Below are 11,628 nucleotides of genomic sequence, written 5' to 3' on the forward strand. Positions count from 1 at the left end.
GACTCTGTTGAGGCTGAAACGTCTTTTTTGAGCATAAAAGTTGGAAATGCAACTTAAAGCAGTAAAAACGTGATGAGAGCATCAGGTATTCTTATATTATAATGAAAAATTAATGTCTGATATTCTACGATGCATTAAATGCAGGAGATCATAGAATCTAAGTGTTCGACAACAAAATGCACTTTTGGACTCCGTTAAGGCTAAAACGTCTTTTCGGAGCATAAAAGTTGGAAATGCAACTTAAAGCAGTAAAACGTGATGAGAGCATCAGGTACTCTTACAATATAGTACAACTTAAATGTCTGGTATTCTATGATGCATTAAATGCAGGAAATCATAGAATCTAAGTGTTCGACAACAAAATGCACTTTTAGACTCTGTTGAGGCTGAAACGTCTTTTTTGAACATAAAAGTTGGAAATGCAACTTAAAGCAGTAAAACGTGATGAGAGCAGCAGGTACTCTTACAATATAGTACAACTTGAATGTCTGATATTCTATGATGCATTAAATGCAGGAAATCATAGAATCTAAGTGTTCGACAACAAAATGCACTTTTGGACTCCGTTAAGGCTAAAACGTCTTTTCGGAGCATACAAGTTGGAAATGCAACTTAAAGCAGTAAAACGTGATGAGAGCATCAGGTACTCTTACAATATAGTACAACTTGAATGTCTGGTATTCTATGATGCACTAAATGCAGGAAATCATAGAATCTAAGTGTTCGACAACAAAATGCACTTTTAGACTCTGTTGAGGCTGAAACGTCTTTTTTGAACATAAAAGTTGGAAATGCAACTTAAAGCAGTAAAACGTGATGAGAGCATCAGGTACTCTTACAATATAGTACAACTTGAATGTCTGGTATTCTATGATGCACTAAATGCAGGAAATCATAGAATCTAAGTGTTCGACAACAAAATGCACTTTTAGACTCTGTTGAGGCTGAAACGTCTTTTTTGAGCATAAAAGTTGGAAATGCAACTTAAAGCAGTAAAACGTGATGAGAGCATCAGGTATTCTTATATTATAATGAAAAATTAATGTCTGATATTCTACGATGCATTAAATGCAGGAAATCATAGAATCTAAGTGTTCGACAACAAAATGCACTTTTAGACTCTGTTGAGGCTGAAACGTCTTTTTTGAACATAAAAGTTGGAAATGCAACTTAAAGCAGTAAAACGTGATGAGAGCAGCAGGTACTCTTACAATATAGTACAACTTGAATGTCTGATATTCTATGATGCATTAAATGCAGGAAATCATAGAATCTAAGTGTTCGACAACAAAATGCACTTTTGGACTCCGTTAAGGCTAAAACGTCTTTTCGGAGCATACAAGTTGGAAATGCAACTTAAAGCAGTAAAACGTGATGAGAGCATCAGGTACTCTTACAATATAGTACAACTTGAATGTCTGGTATTCTATGATGCACTAAATGCAGGAAATCATAGAATCTAAGTGTTCGACAACAAAATGCACTTTTAGACTCTGTTGAGGCTGAAACGTCTTTTTTGAACATAAAAGTTGGAAATGCAACTTAAAGCAGTAAAACGTGATGAGAGCATCAGGTACTCTTATATTATAATGAAAAATGAATGTCTGATATTCTATGATGCATTAAATGCAGGAAATCATAGAATCTAAGTGTTCGACAACAAAATGCACTTTTAGACTCTGTTGAGGCTGAAACGTCTTTTTTGAACATAAAAGTTGGAAATGCAACTTAAAGCAGTAAAACGTGATGAGAGCATCAGGTACTCTTACAATATAGTACAACTTAAATGTCTGGTATTCTATGATGCATTAAATGCAGGAAATCATAGAATCTAAGTGTTCGACAACAAAATGCACTTTTGGACTCCGTTAAGGCTAAAATGTCTTTTCGGAGCATAAAAGTTGGAAATGCAACTTAAAGCAGTAAAACGTGATGAGAGCATCAGGTACTCTTACAATATAGTACAACTTGAATGTCTGATATTCTATGATGCATTAAATGCAGGAAATCATAGAATCTAAGTGTTCGACAACAAAATGCACTTTTGGACTCCGTTAAGGCTAAAACGTCTTTTCGGAGCATAAAAGTTGGAAATGCAACTTAAAGCAGTAAAACGTGATGAGAGCATCAGGTATTCTTATATTATAATGAAAAATGAATGTCTGATATTCTATGATGCATTAAATGCAGGAAATCATAGAATCTAAGTGTTCGACAACAAAATGCACTTTTAGACTCTGTTGAGGCTGAAACGTCATTTTTGAACATAAAAGTTGGAAATGCAACTTAAAGCAGTAAAACGTGATGAGAGCATCAGGTACTCTTACAATATAGTACAACTTAAATGTCTGGTATTCTATGATGCATTAAATGCAGGAAATCATAGAATCTAAGTGTTCGACAACAAAATGCACTTTTGGACTCCGTTAAGGCTAAAATGTCTTTTCGGAGCATAAAAGTTGGAAATGCAACTTAAAGCAGTAAAACGTGATGAGAGCATCAGGTATTCTTATATTATAATGAAAAATGAATGTCTGATATTCTATGATGCATTAAATGCAGGAAATCATAGAATCTAAGTGTTCGACAACAAAATGCACTTTTGGACTCCGTTAAGGCTAAAACGTCTTTTCGGAGCATAAAAGTTGGAAATGCAACTTAAAGCAGTAAAACGTGATGAGAGCATCAGGTACTCTTACAATATAGTACAACTTGAATGTCTGGTATTCTATGATGCACTAAATGCAGGAAATCATAGAATCTAAGTGTTCGACAACAAAATGCACTTTTAGACTCTGTTGAGGCTGAAACGTCTTTTTTGAGCATAAAAGTTGGAAATGCAACTTAAAGCAGTAAAACGTGATGAGAGCATCAGGTATTCTTATATTATAATGAAAAATTAATGTCTGATATTCTACGATGCATTAAATGCAGGAAATCATAGAATCTAAGTGTTCGACAACAAAATGCACTTTTGGACTCCGTTAAGGCTAAAACGTCTTTTCGGAGCATACAAGTTGGAAATGCAACTTAAAGCAGTAAAACGTGATGAGAGCATCAGGTACTCTTACAATATAGTACAACTTAAATGTCTGGTATTCTATGATGCATTAAATGCAGGAAATCATAGAATCTAAGTGTTCGACAACAAAATGCACTTTTAGACTCTGTTGAGGCTGAAACGTCTTTTTTGAACATAAAAGTTGGAAATGCAACTTAAAGCAGTAAAACGTGATGAGAGCATCAGGTACTCTTACAATATAGTACAACTTAAATGTCTGGTATTCTATGATGCATTAAATGCAGGAAATCATAGAATCTAAGTGTTCGACAACAAAATGCACTTTTAGACTCTGTTGAGGCTGAAACGTCTTTTTTGAACATAAAAGTTGGAAATGCAACTTAAAGCAGTAAAACGTGATGAGAGCATCAGGTACTCTTACAATATAGTACAACTTGAATGTCTGATATTCTATGATGCATTAAATACAGGAAATCATAGAATCTAAGTGTTCGACAACAAAATGCACTTTTGGACTCCGTTAAGGCTAAAACGTCTTTTCGGAGCATAAAAGTTGGAAATGCAACTTAAAGCAGTAAAACGTGATGAGAGCATCAGGTATTCTTATATTATAATGAAAAATGAATGTCTGATATTCTATGATGCATTAAATGCAGGAAATCATAGAATCTAAGTGTTCGACAACAAAATGCACTTTTAGACTCTGTTGAGGCTGAAACGTCTTTTTTGAACATAAAAGTTGGAAATGCAACTTAAAGCAGTAAAACGTGATGAGAGCATCAGGTACTCTTACAATATAGTACAACTTGAATGTCTGGTATTCTATGATGCATTAAATGCAGGAAATCATAGAATCTAAGTGTTCGACAACAAAATGCACTTTTGGACTCCGTTAAGGCTAAAATGTCTTTTCGGAGCATAAAAGTTGGAAATGCAACTTAAAGCAGTAAAACGTGATGAGAGCATCAGGTACTCTTACAATATAGTACAACTTGAATGTCTGATATTCTATGATGCATTAAATGCAGGAAATCATAGAATCTAAGTGTTCGACAACAAAATGCACTTTTGGACTCCGTTAAGGCTAAAACGTCTTTTCGGAGCATAAAAGTTGGAAATGCAACTTAAAGCAGTAAAACGTGATGAGAGCATCAGGTATTCTTATATTATAATGAAAAATTAATGTCTGATATTCTATGATGCATTAAATGCAGGAAATCATAGAATCTAAGTGTTCGACAACAAAATGCACTTTTAGACTCTGTTGAGGCTGAAACGTCTTTTTTGAACATAAAAGTTGGAAATGCAACTTAAAGCAGTAAAACGTGATGAGAGCATCAGGTACTCTTACAATATAGTACAACTTAAATGTCTGGTATTCTATGATGCATTAAATGCAGGAAATCATAGAATCTAAGTGTTCGACAACAAAATGCACTTTTGGACTCCGTTAAGGCTAAAACGTCTTTTCGGAGCATAAAAGTTGGAAATGCAACTTAAAGCAGTAAAACGTGATGAGAGCATCAGGTACTCTTACAATATAGTACAACTTGAATGTCTGGTATTCTATGATGCACTAAATGCAGGAAATAATAGAATCTAAGTGTTCGACAACAAAATGCACTTTTAGACTCTGTTGAGGCTGAAACGTCTTTTTTGAACATAAAAGTTGGAAATGCAACTTAAAGCAGTAAAACGTGATGAGAGCATCAGGTACTCTTACAATATAGTACAACTTGAATGTCTGGTATTCTATGATGCACTAAATGCAGGAAATAATAGAATCTAAGTGTTCGACAACAAAATGCACTTTTAGACTCTGTTGAGGCTGAAACGTCTTTTTTGAACATAAAAGTTGGAAATGCAACTTAAAGCAGTAAAACGTGATGAGAGCATCAGGTACTCTTACAATATAGTACAACTTAAATGTCTGGTATTCTATGATGCATTAAATGCAGGAAATCATAGAATCTAAGTGTTCGACAACAAAATGCACTTTTGGACTCCGTTAAGGCTAAAATGTCTTTTCGGAGCATAAAAGTTGGAAATGCAACTTAAAGCAGTAAAACGTGATGAGAGCATCAGGTACTCTTATATTATAATGAAAAATGAATGTCTGATATTCTATGATGCATTAAATGCAGGAAATCATAGAATCTAAGTGTTCGACAACAAAATGCACTTTTAGACTCTGTTGAGGCTGAAACGTCTTTTTTGAACATAAAAGTTGGAAATGCAACTTAAAGCAGTAAAACGTGATGAGAGCATCAGGTACTCTTTCAATATAGTACAACTTAAATGTCTGGTATTCTATGATGCATTAAATGCAGGAAATCATAGAATCTAAGTGTTCGACAACAAAATGCACTTTTGGACTCCGTTAAGGCTAAAATGTCTTTTCGGAGCATAAAAGTTGGAAATGCAACTTAAAGCAGTAAAACGTGATGAGAGCATCAGGTACTCTTACAATATAGTACAACTTGAATGTCTGATATTCTATGATGCATTAAATGCAGGAAATCATAGAATCTAAGTGTTCGACAACAAAATGCACTTTTGGACTCCGTTAAGGCTAAAACGTCTTTTCGGAGCATAAAAGTTGGAAATGCAACTTAAAGCAGTAAAACGTGATGAGAGCATCAGGTATTCTTATATTATAATGAAAAATTAATGTCTGATATTCTATGATGCATTAAATGCAGGAAATCATAGAATCTAAGTGTTCGACAACAAAATGCACTTTTAGACTCTGTTGAGGCTGAAACGTCTTTTTTGAACATAAAAGTTGGAAATGCAACTTAAAGCAGTAAAACGTGATGAGAGCATCAGGTACTCTTACAATATAGTACAACTTAAATGTCTGGTATTCTATGATGCATTAAATGCAGGAAATCATAGAATCTAAGTGTTCGACAACAAAATGCACTTTTGGACTCCGTTAAGGCTAAAACGTCTTTTCGGAGCATAAAAGTTGGAAATGCAACTTAAAGCAGTAAAACGTGATGAGAGCATCAGGTACTCTTACAATATAGTACAACTTGAATGTCTGGTATTCTATGATGCACTAAATGCAGGAAATAATAGAATCTAAGTGTTCGACAACAAAATGCACTTTTAGACTCTGTTGAGGCTGAAACGTCTTTTTTGAACATAAAAGTTGGAAATGCAACTTAAAGCAGTAAAACGTGATGAGAGCATCAGGTACTCTTACAATATAGTACAACTTGAATGTCTGGTATTCTATGATGCACTAAATGCAGGAAATAATAGAATCTAAGTGTTCGACAACAAAATGCACTTTTAGACTCTGTTGAGGCTGAAACGTCTTTTTTGAACATAAAAGTTGGAAATGCAACTTAAAGCAGTAAAACGTGATGAGAGCATCAGGTACTCTTACAATATAGTACAACTTAAATGTCTGGTATTCTATGATGCATTAAATGCAGGAAATCATAGAATCTAAGTGTTCGACAACAAAATGCACTTTTGGACTCCGTTAAGGCTAAAATGTCTTTTCGGAGCATAAAAGTTGGAAATGCAACTTAAAGCAGTAAAACGTGATGAGAGCATCAGGTACTCTTATATTATAATGAAAAATGAATGTCTGATATTCTATGATGCATTAAATGCAGGAAATCATAGAATCTAAGTGTTCGACAACAAAATGCACTTTTGGACTCTGTTGAGGCTGAAACGTCTTTTTTGAACATAAAAGTTGGAAATGCAACTTAAAGCAGTAAAACGTGATGAGAGCATCAGGTACTCTTACAATATAGTACAACTTAAATGTCTGGTATTCTATGATGCATTAAATGCAGGAAATCATAGAATCTAAGTGTTCGACAACAAAATGCACTTTTGGACTCCGTTAAGGCTAAAATGTCTTTTCGGAGCATAAAAGTTGGAAATGCAACTTAAAGCAGTAAAACGTGATGAGAGCATCAGGTACTCTTACAATATAGTACAACTTGAATGTCTGATATTCTATGATGCATTAAATGCAGGAAATCATAGAATCTAAGTGTTCGACAACAAAATGCACTTTTGGACTCCGTTAAGGCTAAAACGTCTTTTCGGAGCATAAAAGTTGGAAATGCAACTTAAAGCAGTAAAACGTGATGAGAGCATCAGGTATTCTTATATTATAATGAAAAATTAATGTCTGATATTCTATGATGCATTAAATGCAGGAAATCATAGAATCTAAGTGTTCGACAACAAAATGCACTTTTAGACTCTGTTGAGGCTGAAACGTCTTTTTTGAACATAAAAGTTGGAAATGCAACTTAAAGCAGTAAAACGTGATGAGAGCATCAGGTACTCTTACAATATAGTACAACTTAAATGTCTGGTATTCTATGATGCATTAAATGCAGGAAATCATAGAATCTAAGTGTTCGACAACAAAATGCACTTTTGGACTCCGTTAAGGCTAAAACGTCTTTTCGGAGCATAAAAGTTGGAAATGCAACTTAAAGCAGTAAAACGTGATGAGAGCATCAGGTACTCTTACAATATAGTACAACTTGAATGTCTGGTATTCTATGATGCACTAAATGCAGGAAATAATAGAATCTAAGTGTTCGACAACAAAATGCACTTTTAGACTCTGTTGAGGCTGAAACCTCTTTTTTGAACATAAAAGTTGGAAATGCAACTTAAAGCAGTAAAACGTGATGAGAGCATCAGGTACTCTTACAATATAGTACAACTTGAATGTCTGGTATTCTATGATGCACTAAATGCAGGAAATAATAGAATCTAAGTGTTCGACAACAAAATGCACTTTTAGACTCTGTTGAGGCTGAAACGTCTTTTTTGAACATAAAAGTTGGAAATGCAACTTAAAGCAGTAAAACGTGATGAGAGCATCAGGTACTCTTACAATATAGTACAACTTAAATGTCTGGTATTCTATGATGCACATTAAATGCAGGAAATCATAGAATCTAAGTGTTCGACAACAAAATGCACTTTTGGACTCCGTTAAGGCTAAAACGTCTTTTCGGAGCATAAAATTTGGAAATGCAACTTAAAGCAGTAAAACGTGATGAGAGCATCAGGTACTCTTACAATATAGTACAACTTGAATGTCTGGTATTCTATGATGCAGTAAATGCAGGAAATCATAGAATCTAAGTGTTCGACAACAAAATGCACTTTTAGACTCTGTTGAGGCTGAAACGTCTTTTTTGAACATAAAAGTTGGAAATGCAACTTAAAGCACTAAAACGTGATGAGAGCATCAGGTACTCTTACAATATAGTACAACTTAAATGTCTGGTATTCTATGATGCATTAAATGCAGGAAATCATAGAATCTAAGTGTTCGACAACAAAATGCACTTTTAGACTCTGTTGAGGCTGAAACGTCTTTTTTGAACATAAAAGTTGGAAATGCAACTTAAAGCAGTAAAACGTGATGAGAGCATCAGGTACTCTTACAATATAGTACAACTTGAATGTCTGGTATTCTATGATGCACTAAATGCAGGAAATAATAGAATCTAAGTGTTCGACAACAAAATGCACTTTTAGACTCTGTTGAGGCTGAAACGTCTTTTTTGAACATAAAAGTTGGAAATGCAACTTAAAGCAGTAAAACGTGATGAGAGCATCAGGTACTCTTATATTATAATGAAAAATGAATGTCTGATATTCTATGATGCATTAAATGCAGGAAATCATAGAATCTAAGTGTTCGACAACAAAATGCACTTTTAGACTCTGTTGAGGCTGAAACGTCTTTTTTGAACATAAAAGTTGGAAATGCAACTTAAAGCAGTAAAACGTGATGAGAGCATCAGGTACTCTTACAATATAGTACAACTTAAATGTCTGGTATTCTATGATGCATTAAATGCAGGAAATCATAGAATCTAAGTGTTCGACAACAAAATGCACTTTTGGACTCCGTTAAGGCTAAAACGTCTTTTCGGAGCATAAAAGTTGGAAATGCAACTTAAAGCAGTAAAACGTGATGAGAGCATCAGGTACTCTTACAATATAGTACAACTTGAATGTCTGGTATTCTATGATGCACTAAATGCAGGAAATAATAGAATCTAAGTGTTCGACAACAAAATGCACTTTTAGACTCTGTTGAGGCTGAAACGTCTTTTTTGAACATAAAAGTTGGAAATGCAACTTAAAGCAGTAAAACGTGATGAGAGCATCAGGTACTCTTACAATATAGTACAACTTAAATGTCTGGTATTCTATGATGCACATTAAATGCAGGAAATCATAGAATCTAAGTGTTCGACAACAAAATGCACTTTTGGACTCCGTTAAGGCTAAAACGTCTTTTCGGAGCATAAAATTTGGAAATGCAACTTAAAGCAGTAAAACGTGATGAGAGCATCAGGTACTCTTACAATATAGTACAACTTGAATGTCTGGTATTCTATGATGCAGTAAATGCAGGAAATCATAGAATCTAAGTGTTCGACAACAAAATGCACTTTTAGACTCTGTTGAGGCTGAAACGTCTTTTTTGAGCATAAAAGTTGGAAATGCAACTTAAAGCAGTAAAACGTGATGAGAGCATCAGGTACTCTTACAATATAGTACAACTTAAATGTCTGGTATTCTATGATGCATTAAATGCAGGAAATCATAGAATCTAAGTGTTCGACAACAAAATGCACTTTTGGACTCCGCTAAGGCTAAAACGTCTTTTCGGAGCATAAAAGTTGGAAATGCAACTTAAAGCAGTAAAACGTGATGAGAGCATCAGGTACTCTTTCAATATAGTACAACTTGAATGTCTGGTATTCTATGATGCACTAAATGCAGGAAATCATAGAATCTAAGTGTTCGACAACAAAATGCACTTTTAGACTCTGTTGAGGCTGAAATGTCTTTTTTGAGCATAAAAGTTGGAAATGCAACTTAAAGCAGTAAAACGTAATGAGAGCATCAGGTACTCTTACAATATAGTACAACTTGAATGTCTGGTATTCTATGATGCAGTAAATGCAGGAAATCATAGAATCTAAGTGTTCGACAACAAAATGCACTTTTAGACTCTGTTGAGGCTGAAACGTCTTTTTTGAACATAAAAGTTGGAAATGCAACTTAAAGCAGTAAAACGTGATGAGAGCATCAGGTACTCTTACAATATAGTACAACTTAAATGTCTGGTATTCTATGATGCATTAAATGCAGGAAATCATAGAATCTAAGTGTTCGACAACAAAATGCACTTTTAGACTCTGTTGAGGCTGAAACGTCTTTTTTGAACATAAAAGTTGGAAATGCAACTTAAAGCAGTAAAACGTGATGAGAGCATCAGGTACTCTTACAATATAGTACAACTTAAATGTCTGGTATTCTATGATGCACATTAAATGCAGGAAATCATAGAATCTAAGTGTTCGACAACAAAATGCACTTTTGGACTCCGTTAAGGCTAAAACGTCTTTTCGGAGCATAAAATTTGGAAATGCAACTTAAAGCAGTAAAACGTGATGAGAGCATCAGGTACTCTTACAATATAGTACAACTTGAATGTCTGGTATTCTATGATGCACTAAATGCAGGAAATCATAGAATCTAAGTGTTCGACAACAAAATGCACTTTTAGACTCTGTTGAGGCTGAAACGTCTTTTTTGAGCATAAAAGTTGGAAATGCAACTTAAAGCAGTAAAACGTGATGAGAGCATCAGGTATTCTTATATTATAATGAAAAATTAATGTCTGATATTCTACGATGCATTAAATGCAGGAAATCATAGAATCTAAGTGTTCGACAACAAAATGCACTTTTGGACTCCGTTAAGGCTAAAACGTCTTTTCGGAGCATACAAGTTGGAAATGCAACTTAAAGCAGTAAAACGTGATGAGAGCATCAGGTACTCTTACAATATAGTACAACTTAAATGTCTGGTATTCTATGATGCATTAAATGCAGGAAATCATAGAATCTAAGTGTTCGACAACAAAATGCACTTTTAGACTCTGTTGAGGCTGAAACGTCTTTTTTGAACATAAAAGTTGGAAATGCAACTTAAAGCAGTAAAACGTGATGAGAGCATCAGGTACTCTTACAATATAGTACAACTTAAATGTCTGGTATTCTATGATGCATTAAATGCAGGAAATCATAGAATCTAAGTGTTCGACAACAAAATGCACTTTTAGACTCTGTTGAGGCTGAAACGTCTTTTTTGAACATAAAAGTTGGAAATGCAACTTAAAGCAGTAAAACGTGATGAGAGCATCAGGTACTCTTACAATATAGTACAACTTGAATGTCTGATATTCTATGATGCATTAAATACAGGAAATCATAGAATCTAAGTGTTCGACAACAAAATGCACTTTTGGACTCCGTTAAGGCTAAAACGTCTTTTCGGAGCATAAAAGTTGGAAATGCAACTTAAAGCAGTAAAACGTGATGAGAGCATCAGGTATTCTTATATTATAATGAAAAATGAATGTCTGATATTCTATGATGCATTAAATGCAGGAAATCATAGAATCTAAGTGTTCGACAACAAAATGCACTTTTAGACTCTGTTGAGGCTGAAACGTCTTTTTTGAACATAAAAGTTGGAAATGCAACTTAAAGCAGTAAAACGTGATGAGAGCATCAGGTACT

Source organism: Taurulus bubalis (genome assembly GCF_910589615.1).
Source record: "Taurulus bubalis genome assembly, chromosome: 11".
In the NCBI taxonomy this organism is placed as follows: domain Eukaryota; kingdom Metazoa; phylum Chordata; class Actinopteri; order Perciformes; family Cottidae; genus Taurulus; species Taurulus bubalis.